General features: G+C 35.8%; 1 long non-coding RNA gene across 1 annotated transcript in view; it reads left to right on the forward strand.

Moving 5' to 3' along the window:
* LOC135086361 (uncharacterized) overlaps positions 1 to 15,407 on the forward strand; it is a 36,753-nt gene that overhangs the window by 18,415 nt on the left and 2,931 nt on the right. The gene's annotated exons all lie outside the window — the stretch shown is intronic.

Here is a 15,407-nt window from a genome sequence, read left to right on the forward strand (position 1 = left end):
AAAAAGATATCTTGGATTTGTCATTCTCACTAAAATGTCTCTGGGGTGGTGGCGTGGTGAGGCGGGTCGTTACATTCTCTAAAATATGATCGAGTGAAGCGATGGCTGGCTCATCCGTCATGTCTGTGAACAGGCGCTGCCTTCGGGGACTGGTCAAACCAAGTTGTCCAGATTTTTACGCTTTTAATTTTGAATGGGGTGATGTTATAGCATTACTTTGCCACAGTTCCCATAGAAAGTCAAAAATATTTTTGGTTACTTTAGTGTCAAAACAGTCACATTATTGGTAATAAAACATTACACGATTGGAAGGGATCCTCTTCAATCTTATTGTGTTTAAGTTTTTTCAGTCTGAATTATTACTATCATTAGAATATGAAAAAAGACATCTTGGATTTGTCATTCTCACTAAAATGTCTCTGGGGTGGTGGCGTGGTGAGGCGGGTCGTTACATTCTCTAAAATATGATCGAGTGAAGCGATGGCTGGCTCATCCATCATGTCTGTGAACAGGCGCTGCCTTCGGGGACTGGTCAAATCAAGTTGTCCAGATTTTTACGCTTTTAATTTTGAATGGGGTGATGTTATAGCATTACTTTGCCACAGTTCCCATAGATAGTCAAAAATATTTTTGGTTACTTTAATGTCAAAACAGTCACATTATTGGTAATAACACATTACACGATTGAAAGGGATCCTCTCCAATCTAATTGTGTTTAAGTTTTTTCAGTCTGAATTATTACTATCATTAGAATATGAAAAAAGATATCTTGGATTTGTCATTCTCACTAAAATGTCTCTGGGGTGGTGGCGTGGTGAGGCGGGTCGTTACATTCTCTAAAATATGATGGAGTGAAGCGATGGCTGGCTCATCCGTCATGTCTGTGAACAGGCGCTGCCTTCGGGGACTGGTCAAACCAAGTTGTCCAGATTTTTACGCTTTTAATTTTGAATGGGGTGATGTTATAGCATTACTTTGCCACAGTTCCCATAGATAGTCAAAAATATTTTTGGTTACTTTAGTGTCAAAACGGTCACAGTATTGGTAATAAAACATTACACGATTGGAAGGGATCCTCTTCAATCTTATTGTGTTTAAGTTTTTTCAGTCTGAATTATTACTATCATTAGAATATGAAAAAAGATATCTTGGATTTGTCATTCTCACTAAAATGTCTCTGGGGTGGTGGCGTGGTGAGGCGGGTCGTTACATTCTCTAAAATATGATCGAGTGAAGCGATGGCTGGCTCATCCGTCATGTCTGTGAACAGGCGCTGCCTTCGGGGACTGGTCAAACCAAGTTGTCCAGATTTTTACGCTTTTAATTTTGAATGGGGTGATGTTATAGCATTACTTTGCCACAGTTCCCATAGATAGTCAAAAATATTTTTGGTTACTTTAATGTCAAAACAGTCACATTATTGGTAATAACACATTACACGATTGAAAGGGATCCTCTCCAATCTTATTGTGTTTAAGTTTTTTCAGTCTGAATTATTACTATCATTAGAATATGAAAAAAGATATCTTGGATTTGTCATTCTCACTAAAATGTCTCTGGGGTGGTGGCGTGGTGAGGCGGGTCGTTACATTCTCTAAAATATGATCGAGTGAAGCGATGGCTGGCTCATCCGTCATGTCTGTGAACAGGCGCTGCCTTCGGGGACTGGTCAAACCAAGTTGTCCAGATTTTTACGCTTTTAATTTTGAATGGGGTGATGTTATAGCATTACTTTGCCACAGTTCCCATAGATAGTCAAAAATATTTTTGGTTACTTTAATGTCAAAACAGTCACATTATTGGTAATAACACATTACACGATTGAAAGGGATCCTCTCCAATCTTATTGTGTTTAAGTTTTTTCAGTCTGAATTATTACTATCATTAGAATATGAAAAAAGATATCTTGGATTTGTCATTCTCACTAAAATGTCTCTGGGGTGGTGGCGTGGTGAGGCGGGTCGTTACATTCTCTAAAATATGATCGAGTGAAGCGATGGCTGGCTCATCCGTCATGTCTGTGAACAGGCGCTGCCTTCGGGGACTGGTTAAACCAAGTTGTCCAGATTTTTACGCTTTTAATTTTGAATGGGGTGATGTTATAGCATTACTTTGCCACAGTTCCCATAGATAGTCAAAAATATTTTTGGTTACTTTAGTGTCAAAACAGTCACATTATTGGTAATAAAACATTACACGATTGGAAGGGATCCTCTTCAATCTTATTGTGTTTAAGTTTTTTCAGTCTGAATTATTACTATCATTATAATATTAAAAAAGACATCTTGGATTTGTCATTCTCACTAAAATATCTCTGGGGTGGTGGCGTGGTGAGGCGGGTCGTTACATTCTCTAAAATATGATCGAGTGAAGCGATGGCTGGCTCATCCGTCATGTCTGTGAACAGGCGCTGCCTTCGGGGACTGGTCAAACCAAGTTGTCCAGATTTTTACGCTTTTAATTTTGAATGGGGTGATGTTATAGCATTACTTTGCCACAGTTCCCATAGAAAGTCAAAAATATTTTTGGTTACTTTAGTGTCAAAACAGTCACATTATTGGTAATAAAACATTACACGATTGGAAGGGATCCTCTTCAATCTTATTGTGTTTAAGTTTTTTCAGTCTGAATTATTACTATCATTAGAATATGAAAAAAGATATCTTGGATTTGTCATTCTCACTAAAATGTCTCTGGGGTGGTGGCGTGGTGAGGCGGGTCGTTACATTCTCTAAAATATGATCGAGTGAAGCGATGGCTGGCTCATCCGTCATGTCTGTGAACAGGCGCTGCCTTCGGGGACTGGTCAAACCAAGTTGTCCAGATTTTTACGCTTTTAATTTTGGATGGGGTGATGTTATAGCATTACTTTGCCACAGTTCCCATAGATAGTCAAAAATATTTTTGGTTACTTCAGTGTCAAAACAGTCACATTATTGGTAATAACATATTACACGATTGAAAGGGATCCTCTTCAATCTTATTGTGTTTAAGTTTTTTCAGTCTGAATTATTACTATCATTAGAATATGAAAAAAGATATCTTGGATTTGTCATTCTCACTAAAATGTCTCTGGGGTGGTGGCGTGGTGAGGCGGGTCGTTACATTCTCTAAAATATGATCGAGTGAAGCGATGGCTGGCTCATCCGTCATGTCTGTGAACAGGCGCTGCCTTCGGGGACTGGTCAAACCAAGTTGTCCAGATTTTTACGCTTTTAATTTTGAATGGGGTGATGTTATAGCATTACTTTGCCACAGTTCCCATAGAAAGTCAAAAATATTTTTGGTTACTTTAGTGTCAAAACAGTCACATTATTGGTAATAAAACATTACACGATTGGAAGGGATCCTCTTCAATCTTATTGTGTTTAAGTTTTTTCAGTCTGAATTATTACTATCATTAGAATATGAAAAAAGACATCTTGGATTTGTCATTCTCACTAAAATGTCTCTGGGGTGGTGGCGTGGTGAGGCGGGTCGTTACATTCTCTAAAATATGATCGAGTGAAGCGATGGCTGGCTCATCCATCATGTCTGTGAACAGGCGCTGCCTTCGGGGACTGGTCAAATCAAGTTGTCCAGATTTTTACGCTTTTAATTTTGAATGGGGTGATGTTATAGCATTACTTTGCCACAGTTCCCATAGATAGTCAAAAATATTTTTGGTTACTTTAATGTCAAAACAGTCACATTATTGGTAATAACACATTACACGATTGAAAGGGATCCTCTCCAATCTAATTGTGTTTAAGTTTTTTCAGTCTGAATTATTACTATCATTAGAATATGAAAAAAGATATCTTGGATTTGTCATTCTCACTAAAATGTCTCTGGGGTGGTGGCGTGGTGAGGCGGGTCGTTACATTCTCTAAAATATGATGGAGTGAAGCGATGGCTGGCTCATCCGTCATGTCTGTGAACAGGCGCTGCCTTCGGGGACTGGTCAAACCAAGTTGTCCAGATTTTTACGCTTTTAATTTTGAATGGGGTGATGTTATAGCATTACTTTGCCACAGTTCCCATAGATAGTCAAAAATATTTTTGGTTACTTTAGTGTCAAAACGGTCACAGTATTGGTAATAAAACATTACACGATTGGAAGGGATCCTCTTCAATCTTATTGTGTTTAAGTTTTTTCAGTCTGAATTATTACTATCATTAGAATATGAAAAAAGATATCTTGGATTTGTCATTCTCACTAAAATGTCTCTGGGGTGGTGGCGTGGTGAGGCGGGTCGTTACATTCTCTAAAATATGATCGAGTGAAGCGATGGCTGGCTCATCCGTCATGTCTGTGAACAGGCGCTGCCTTCGGGGACTGGTCAAACCAAGTTGTCCAGATTTTTACGCTTTTAATTTTGAATGGGGTGATGTTATAGCATTACTTTGCCACAGTTCCCATAGATAGTCAAAAATATTTTTGGTTACTTTAATGTCAAAACAGTCACATTATTGGTAATAACACATTACACGATTGAAAGGGATCCTCTCCAATCTTATTGTGTTTAAGTTTTTTCAGTCTGAATTATTACTATCATTAGAATATGAAAAAAGATATCTTGGATTTGTCATTCTCACTAAAATGTCTCTGGGGTGGTGGCGTGGTGAGGCGGGTCGTTACATTCTCTAAAATATGATCGAGTGAAGCGATGGCTGGCTCATCCGTCATGTCTGTGAACAGGCGCTGCCTTCGGGGACTGGTCAAACCAAGTTGTCCAGATTTTTACGCTTTTAATTTTGAATGGGGTGATGTTATAGCATTACTTTGCCACAGTTCCCATAGATAGTCAAAAATATTTTTGGTTACTTTAATGTCAAAACAGTCACATTATTGGTAATAACACATTACACGATTGAAAGGGATCCTCTCCAATCTTATTGTGTTTAAGTTTTTTCAGTCTGAATTATTACTATCATTAGAATATGAAAAAAGATATCTTGGATTTGTCATTCTCACTAAAATGTCTCTGGGGTGGTGGCGTGGTGAGGCGGGTCGTTACATTCTCTAAAATATGATCGAGTGAAGCGATGGCTGGCTCATCCGTCATGTCTGTGAACAGGCGCTGCCTTCGGGGACTGGTTAAACCAAGTTGTCCAGATTTTTACGCTTTTAATTTTGAATGGGGTGATGTTATAGCATTACTTTGCCACAGTTCCCATAGATAGTCAAAAATATTTTTGGTTACTTTAGTGTCAAAACAGTCACATTATTGGTAATAAAACATTACACGATTGGAAGGGATCCTCTTCAATCTTATTGTGTTTAAGTTTTTTCAGTCTGAATTATTACTATCATTATAATATTAAAAAAGACATCTTGGATTTGTCATTCTCACTAAAATATCTCTGGGGTGGTGGCGTGGTGAGGCGGGTCGTTACATTCTCTAAAATATGATCGAGTGAAGCGATGGCTGGCTCATCCGTCATGTCTGTGAACAGGCGCTGCCTTCGGGGACTGGTCAAACCAAGTTGTCCAGATTTTTACGCTTTTAATTTTGAATGGGGTGATGTTATAGCATTACTTTGCCACAGTTCCCATAGAAAGTCAAAAATATTTTTGGTTACTTTAGTGTCAAAACAGTCACATTATTGGTAATAAAACATTACACGATTGGAAGGGATCCTCTTCAATCTTATTGTGTTTAAGTTTTTTCAGTCTGAATTATTACTATCATTAGAATATGAAAAAAGATATCTTGGATTTGTCATTCTCACTAAAATGTCTCTGGGGTGGTGGCGTGGTGAGGCGGGTCGTTACATTCTCTAAAATATGATCGAGTGAAGCGATGGCTGGCTCATCCGTCATGTCTGTGAACAGGCGCTGCCTTCGGGGACTGGTCAAACCAAGTTGTCCAGATTTTTACGCTTTTAATTTTGGATGGGGTGATGTTATAGCATTACTTTGCCACAGTTCCCATAGATAGTCAAAAATATTTTTGGTTACTTCAGTGTCAAAACAGTCACATTATTGGTAATAACATATTACACGATTGAAAGGGATCCTCTTCAATCTTATTGTGTTTAAGTTTTTTCAGTCTGAATTATTACTATCATTAGAATATGAAAAAAGATATCTTGGATTCGTCATTCTCACTAAAATGTCTCTGAGGTGGTGGCATGGTTAACTAATATTAGTAATTTACCAGTATAATTTAAGTTAATGCAGTGTAATAAATAGGTTTTTTCTATGTTTTTTCTATGTTTTTTTTTTCCTGTGGCAACACTACCGCTAACAGCTGATTTGAACTTGTCCCAATTTATTTACTGATTTTTATTTAATTTAATATCATAAAAGGTCTCTAAACTCATCACTGTTACTGTTTTATGTAATTATAAGTGAAATAACGTTTAAATCTGTGTATTGCATTGTGTTTATGGTGCAAATTGTGCATATACTTAGGACCGATTTGACAGTGCAATTACGAAAATATTACGTTGGATTTTGTTAACATTGTTCTATCTTTCGAAACAGGTACCTATTTGTTTTATATTTACAACAGTAGTGCATATTTTAGAAACGAAATACTATTATTGTGACCTTATACTGTCACCCGCGTAAGAGGTTATATTTACCTACATTTTTGTCAACCTCCAATTATTGATCAATTGATCCTTTGGCATTTACATTTTAATACTTTATTATTTACCAAAAGAAACAATGCTTACACGTAAAGCCTTTGCTCGCCGGGAGGAGTCCCAACTCCAACTGGCTTTGAGAGATTTGAAGGCAGCCAAAGACTTGATTGAGCAATTAAATAGGGAAAGAGAGGACAATGAGAGGGAGCTGATGGATGTGTGGGATAAAAACAAGCATTTAAAGAAAGAGATGGCTGAGCTGCACACCAACTATGAGACAATTGTAGAGGAACGGAATAGGCTACAATTAATCATTGACGGGTTTGGTGAGTGCAATGAAGAGTACGTACACAACCTCAGACGTATGACCATCATGAAACAAGACCTTTATGATGCTCACAGCCATATCGAATTAATGGAAGCTGAAAGAGAAGCCTGCACAGCCACCAAAACCCAAATCATGTTTGACGAGTTAGTCGGTAGTGCGCCCAGCCTGACCCAAACTGCATCTGACAAACAATTAATTACCATAGACCTAACTTGTGATAATACTTTAAACAATACTCCTGTATGTGGTAAGATTGTCAGATGCAGTAAAAATAAAAATAAATTTAAAAAGTATGTAAAAATTAGTAATTATATTAAAAAAACAAATAAGTTGATTAAAAAACAAAAATGCTTATACAACAAAGTAAACTATATAAATGAGAGACAGCGTCTAAAGAATGAGCTTGACATATGTTCCACAATGTTAGAGAATAGTGTACTGAAATATGAACATGATGTCGAAAACCTAGAATATAAATTATGTAATCTTAAGAAATCTTTGAACACAATGTCTGAACGGTATCAATGTACAAAAAAAGAGTGTGATGAACATTTCCAGGCTTTGAAAAAATTTATATCTAATTGCAACTGTCAAAATTCTATCCTATTGGATGAATCTTGTACAGATAGTTTTCAGTCTGGTTGTGAGTCACCACCTACTCTAAACACCCTAAACAAAGACTACTGTCCTAGGATATCACACACATTTACCAGCGGCTCCCCAACTAAAAATATTGAAAAAACCAACATAGTAATGTTCAGTGATGAGTTAGGCAAAAATATGGGCCAACTTATTAATAGTTACTTGGGACAAAGTGTAATCAACCATTGTTTACCGGGTGCTTCCTATTTACAAATTATGAGAAAAATAACAAATTATTCGTTCTCAATAAATACCACATTAGTAATTTTAATAGGAAATAGGGGCAATGTAGGCAAAAAAGACCTACTAAATATCTTTGATAGCTTATGTTTACTTAATGTAGATAAAATAATTTTGTTCACATTCCCCTACAGTAGAAGCTTGCCACAGGAGGAAAATAATTTAAGATATAAATTGAATTTGACATTGAATACACTGACATATAATCAATGCAAATTCCATGTAATTGACATTAACAATTATTTAAAAAATAAATGTTTATTGACAATAGATAAATATAATTATCTAAATAAATATTGTAAAAGACGAATAGCGAATTCGCTATCATATTTTATTAAATATTTAGCCATTAATTTGGCTAGCCAAACTGCTTTTATTGAGCAGAACATGGATGTTCAACCCTTGGAATCTGTTCCAAATCATAATTTAAATTACATCGTAAGACAATAGAGGATAACTCTGGCATACAAAATTCGGGTACAAAGAAATTTAACGGTTTTAATTTAGTGCATCAAAATGTACAAGGCTTCTCCGGCAAAGACTTGGAAATTGAGTTATTTATCCAAGAATTGAATATTCATGTCTTATGTTTAACGGAACATTGGCTCAGGCAATATGAACTAATGCTGAGCATTAATAATTATAAGCTTATTAGTTCATTCACTAGAGAGTTAGCTATTCGTGGAGGGTCACTAATATTAATCAATGATAAATTAAAATGTAAAGAGCGTAAAGATATTGTATCTCTCTCTGTCGAGCGAAATATTGAGCTGTCATGTGCAGAACTGGACGACTATGTTATTGTATGTGTATATAGACCCCCATCTAGTAACTATGAATTATTTGAAACCACAATGGAAGAGGTACTTAGAAGAGTGTGTAATAGTTCAAAGAAAGTAGTTGTATGTGGAGACTTTAATATTAATATAATAGAAGATTCCTCTCTTTCAATACGGTTTTTAAATTTATTCAAATCTTTTAACTTGTTAAATCTTTTCTCTGAACCAACTAGGGTGACTCCAACATCAGCTACTTGCTTAGACAATATATTCTGTAACTGCTTAGTGCTAGAGAAATCAATAATAAATTTTGTTAATTCTGATCATTGCGGTCAAATAGTGTCATTTCAACACCATTTTGTGCCATCGAGCAAGGAAATAGAATATAGACCAGTCACTGCATCCCAGAAAGACAAATTTAAATCTCAAATATCTAATAAGGTCCCACTTTTGCATTATTTTAACTGTAGTATAAATATTTTATATGAGCAATTATTTGAATTAATTAAAAATGAGTTCAATAAAACTTTTCCTAAGAAAACAATTATTATTAAAAACAATAAAACTAAATTCAGTGACTGGGCTACAGTAGGTATTTATATTAGTAGGAAAAAAATGTTTGAATTATATGGTAGAAAAGCCTATAGTAGCGACCCGGACTTTATAGAATATGTAAAAAAATACTCAAAAGTTTTTAAACAAGTTTGTACCATGGCAAAATCTATTTACATACGTGACAAAATTAAAAACTCAGGCAACAAAATTAAAGCTACTTGGAATTGTATTAATAAAGAAACTTGTAGAATTATATCTCGGGATGACACATTCGCATTAAAAATTGATAATAAGTATATTAAATGCAATGATAAGGTAGCAAACGCATTCGAAGGTTACTTCTCAAATGTACCAATCATAACAACAAGCAATCTTAATTCATGTTCATATCAGGCAATGTCTCTTCTCGAGGGTTGTGTTGATGTTTGCAATAGCCCATTAAAATTTAGACAAATAGACCCCATAGTTATTATAAAAACTTTCAAAGAACTAAATATAAAAAAGACAGAGGATATATGGGGCATATCAACAGACATAATAAAACCCATCATTCCTCTTATAGCTCCCCATTTAGCTCATATCTTTAATGAATGTATTAACGAAGGTCAGTTCCCTACCCTGATGAAACATAGTAAAATCATACCATTATTTAAAGCAGGAGACAAAAGTGACCCATCCAACTTTAGACCTATATCGATACTACCTGCGCTCAGTAAAATATTTGAAAAAAATATTTTCAATCAACTACTGTCTCATTTTAACTTAAATAAACTGTTTCATGAAAAACAATATGGGTTCACAAAAGGGAAAAGTACGACCGATGCAGGGGTTGCTCTTATCAAACACATTTTCGATGCTTGGCAGGAGAAAAAGGATGCTATTGGTGTATTTTGTGACTTATCGAAGGCGTTTGACTATGTTGATCATCAAACTCTGTTATTTAAGCTAGAACATTATGGCGTATCAGGCAAGGCCTTAAGCCTATTACACTCTTACCTCTCAGACAGATTACAAAAAGTAAATATTCACGGAACTAACTCTTCGGGTGCCCCCCTAAAAATGGGAGTGCCCCAAGGCTCAATACTGGGACCATTGCTCTTTCTGATTTATATAAATGATCTACCTTTTTATTCAAAGGACCTTTGTGAGATAGTATTATTTGCTGATGACACTTCTTTAATTTTTAAAACTGACAGGCGTCAGGAAATATTTGACGACGTGAATAATGCTCTTACCAAAGTATTAGACTGGTTTACAACTAATAATTTGCTATTAAACGCAAAAAAAACTAAATGTTTAAAATTCACTATGCCTAATGTCAAACAAGTTAATACTAATATTACAGTAAATAATGAACGCATTGAACTGATAAACTCTACTGTCTTTCTAGGTATTACCCTAGACTGTAAATTACAATGGGGCCCCCATATTGCTGCCTTGGCGGGAAGACTTAGTTCAGCTGCCTTTGCGGTGAGAAAGATCAGAAACTTGACTGATGTTGAAACAGCAAGGCTTGTATATTTTAGTTATTTTCATAGTATTATGTCTTATGGTATTTTACTGTGGGGCTCAGCAGCAGACATAGAATCAATTTTCATTTTACAGAAAAGAGCTGTTCGGGCAATATACGGTCTTAAACCACGTGACTCGCTTAGAGAAGTTTTTAAAGAAATCAATATATTGACTGTGGCTTCGCAATACATATTTGATAACATTATGTATGTCCGTAAACATATACATTTATTTACTAAGAAAAGTGACGTCCACTCATTTAACACGAGACATAAGAATAAACTTGCTGTTCCATCATTTAGGTTGCATAAGATAGGTAATTCATTCTTGGGGAAATGTATTACCATATTTAACAAAATACCACACAACCTTGTCGAATTGCCAATAAACAAATTTAAGATACATATAAAAAATACCCTTATGTCCAAAGGGTACTACAAGGTTCGAGACTATATTGATGACAAGGATGCGTGGTCAGTTCAGTCTGCACATATTTGATGTACTTAAATTTGACTATTCTTACCGTTAGATAATTCCTGGCAATAAGTGGTGACTGAGTTTGTTCCGGCGTTTCTTCTCAGCACTTGCCATATGTTTGTCTCGAAGCGCTGGTAGGGCCCAAAAGATAAGGAGACATGTAAAGTGCCCCATAAGGGCTACCTTTTCTTTTTTTTTATTATTTTCTATTGACGTTCATAAGTGCCACTTGTGGTCTAAACTGAATAAATATTTTTTGATTTTTGATTTTTTGATTTGAGGTTAAGGTGCGGCGAGGCTGGCGCTCGGGCCCCTATGCCACCTTTTTTTTCAATCGACTTCAAAAAAAGGAGGAGGTTCTCAATTCGACCCGTATGTTTTTTGTTTCTATGTTTGTTACGCGATAACTTCGCCAATTATGAACCGATTTGAACAAATATTTTTTCGGCGTATAGGTAATACCTCAAGGGTGGTCCCATTTAAATTTAATAATAAAAAAAATAACCCCCAAGGGTGGAAAATTGGGGATGAACTTTTTTATACGCAATATCTCCGCCGATTATAAACCAATTTGAACGATAATTTTTTTGTTGAATAGGTATTATCAAAAGGGTGGTTTCATGCAAATTTAAAGAAAATATTTCACCTCCAAGGGTGGAAAATTGGGGATGAACTTTTTTATACGCAATATCTCCGCCGATTATGAACCAATTTGAACGATTATTTTTTTGTTGAATAGGTATTATTTGTGTTCACGCATTTGAAGTCGGTTTTTTTTTTAAAGTTATATTGATATTATTACATTTAGAAATAAACATTTCATAAACTTATTTGTTACGATTTAATAGTAATCGCGTCGGTATCCTTCCGTTTGGCCAAATTACTTTTCGCCAAATTTCGCTTCGCAAACAACTTATCGCCAATGTTTTCTTTCCCAAATAAACTTTTAACAACTGTTACTTTTCAACCGACTTCAAAAAAGGAGGAGGTTCTCAATTCGACCCGTATGTTTTTTTTTCTATGTTTGTTACGCGATAACTCCGCCAATTATGAACCGATTTGAACAAATCTTTTTTCGACGTATAGGTAATACCTCAAGGGTGGTCCCATTTAAATTTAATAATAGAAAAAACAACCCCTAAGGGTGGAAAATTGGGGATGAACTTTTTTATACGCAATATCTCCGCCGATTATAAATCAATTTGAACGATTATTTTTTGTTGCATAGGTATTATCAAAAGGGTGGTTTCATGCAAATTTAAAGAAAATATTTCACCCCCAAGGGTGGAAAATTGGGGATGAACTTTTTTATACGCAATATTTTTTTATTTTTAGTTTTTTTTTTGTGTTCACGCATTTGAAGTCGGTTTTTTTTTTTTTTAAAGTTATTATCGCACCACCTTTGCTGAAGGTTCTTTTACAGACATCTGGAAGGTAGGTAGACTATTGGTCCTCCCGAAGGGAAACGGTAAGCCTCTCTCTGACCCGAAGGCCTATAGGCCTATTACTCTTTTGCCAATCCTGGGTAAGATCCTGCAGCGCGTCATCATCTCCTGCGCTCCCTGCTTGCACCGACATATATCTGACGCTCAGCACGGTTTCACCCGTGGCCGGTCTACGGTCACGGCGCTCAAGTTCATTAACTCGATCACCGAGAACAGTACTGCGTCATACGTGCAGCTGATCTTCCTGGACATCTCCGGTGCTTTTGACAACGCGTGGTGGCCGATGATTTTGTTGAAGGCCAAACAGACCGGAGCTCCACCACCATACAATATCTTCAGGTCATTGGTTAGTTACTTTACAGACCGGCGTGTGGGCCTCTATGTAGGGGCTCAAACGTCGTGGAAGCGCAGTACCATGGGATGTCCTTAGGGATCAATGTTGGGCCCGACACTTTGGAACCTCCTGCTCAACGACCTCCTGATGCTGCCGTGTCCTGAGTGGGTACACGTAATAGCGTCCGCAGACGATGTGACGATCGCAATCGCTTGGTGTGACCCTCGACGAGGCTAGGTCCTATGTGCCGCATGCGAAATTGATTGATTTACAAGCTGCCAATGGTTTTGGCAAGACGTCATGGGGCGTGAGATACCCCGCCTAAGTGTGCTGTACGCAGGCATTTATGTGGCCACGATGACATACGCTGCGGCCGTATGGTACCGATGCTCGTCGATTTTTGTGATGACAAAGGTGGTTGGAGGGAGTACTCAGCGACCGGCGCTCATTTTACTCACGAAGGCTTACAGGTCGTGCAGCACGGCAGCGTTACCTGTAAGTCTCTCGTGCAGGACGACTTGCGGAGGAGGGAATCCAACTGGCCCCCAGGGAGCGCCGGGAATTGAAGCGCACCATTAGAGAGGATGCCGTGGCCTTTTGGCAGGAGCGGTGGGATGCGATAATTCATTTGGTCAAATTATCATTTGGCAAAATTTTACTTGGTCAAGTTTTTTTATGGCAAATTTTTGTATAGGAAATGTTTTTTGCCAAATATCCAAATAATTTGATTGATCAAATTAACACTTCATATACTTACCCACAAATCAAAGCATAAGGCACATGATCATGGTTTTCTTGAACAATAATTTTAATAATAAAATTGTATGTTTGCAAAAAGTAGGTATTGCAGAAAATAGTGGGTTAGGTTAGGTTAGAACAGTGACCATTAACGCGCGAAGGCGAGCGAAGCGTGCCGCGGTAGCGGCCGCCGAGCGCCAGAATCACCTCTTGTTAATGAATATTTCGATAAAAATAATGAAATAAGTTGTTTGCGATGTGATAATTTGGGAAACGTTTTTGGCCAAACATTAGTAATCCAATCACGTCATATTATTAGTTACTGCACGCTATGGCTGTAGAAGATTTAAACAAGATTTTTGGCGAGAAAATCAATTTTCGCAGGACATATCCGGTTAAATATCCGTGTTATAGTTAAAGCTAGAACTAACTCTGACATTAAACTGTTAATAATTAAAATCCTAAACACTTCTTAACGTATTTTGTTGCATGGAGTATTCAGTTTTTTTTATGAATACTGTGTTTAATCAATATTTAACGAATACATAATAGTCCAAAACCAAATGATATAAATATTTTTTAACAATTTTACAAGAAATTGTTTTTTATATAACTCTAAAAACATTTAAAACATAACGTTACTTTTCTTGTTATACATTTAGGACATACTTTTTTAATTCGAATCGACACTATACGAATAGTTAAAAGGAATTCATATTTTTAATCACATTTAAGTCATAAATGTTGCTACACAACAAATAATATTTTTTATTAATTAGTACCTGTCTTTGTTAATAATATTAAAATTTGCAATAACTTAATATAAAACCAAAAACTTTTTTCTCTTAATGTGTACATATTAACTATAAATTAATAATGAATATTGACTACCACCTACCTATAATGTTTTTTATTGTAATTCAGTTTGTTATGTTTGTTAGCTTATTCACATATAACAGAATAGTACTTTTTAATAATTTCATTTATTTAAACAATGAGAATTTTGTTTTGGGTGCACTGTTTTTAATGTCCTACGTAGGTACATATTTTATGTTCGTCCATTTTAACCTAACAATGAAATTGTGATAAAAATGGGTCCCATTTTGAGAACTGCTGTATGTTCCCTCGCTAAATATTATCCTAATTACCTCTTGTCTTTGAAGTTAAAATTAATCATTTATCAGTTTCAACTACTCTGTTCAATATTTTCCTCCTTCTTCTCTCGTTGATGAGATAGATGTGCGACGGATCTCGAGCACTGTAGGTCGTAGGTGTTAAAACATCCTATCGCTTGTCTTGCTGAAGACAAGTGAGCATTGGATATCGACTACACCGTTTGTTTTTATTTGGGCTTTCACTTCTTTTGTACCTAATGTTTACTATATTTTCAGTTTAGAATTTTCTTATGATATTGTTATTTTATTACCATTATTCTTTCACATTCTTAATATTAAAGTTACTCCTTTTATTTACAAGTTTGTTGTTGCTATCATGCATGAGGTAATTTTATTGTTGAGAGGGTTTTCATAATGGACGTGACATTTTCTTTCTTTGCCAGGAATTGCTACTTGATCAATTTCATAAAATTAATAATAACTATAAGTTTTTTTACTAAACATTTTATGAAAATTACCTAATGGTTGTTAAAATTTGAGTATTCTTGAAATAAATAACTAATTAAATAAGTAACGTTATGTTTGAATGTGTACATATTAACTATAAATTAATAATGAATATTGACTACCACCTACCTATAATGTTTTTATTGTAATTCAGTTTGT

This window comes from Ostrinia nubilalis, chromosome W (assembly GCF_963855985.1).
Source record: "Ostrinia nubilalis chromosome W, ilOstNubi1.1, whole genome shotgun sequence".
Taxonomy (NCBI): Eukaryota; Metazoa; Arthropoda; class Insecta; order Lepidoptera; family Crambidae; genus Ostrinia; species Ostrinia nubilalis.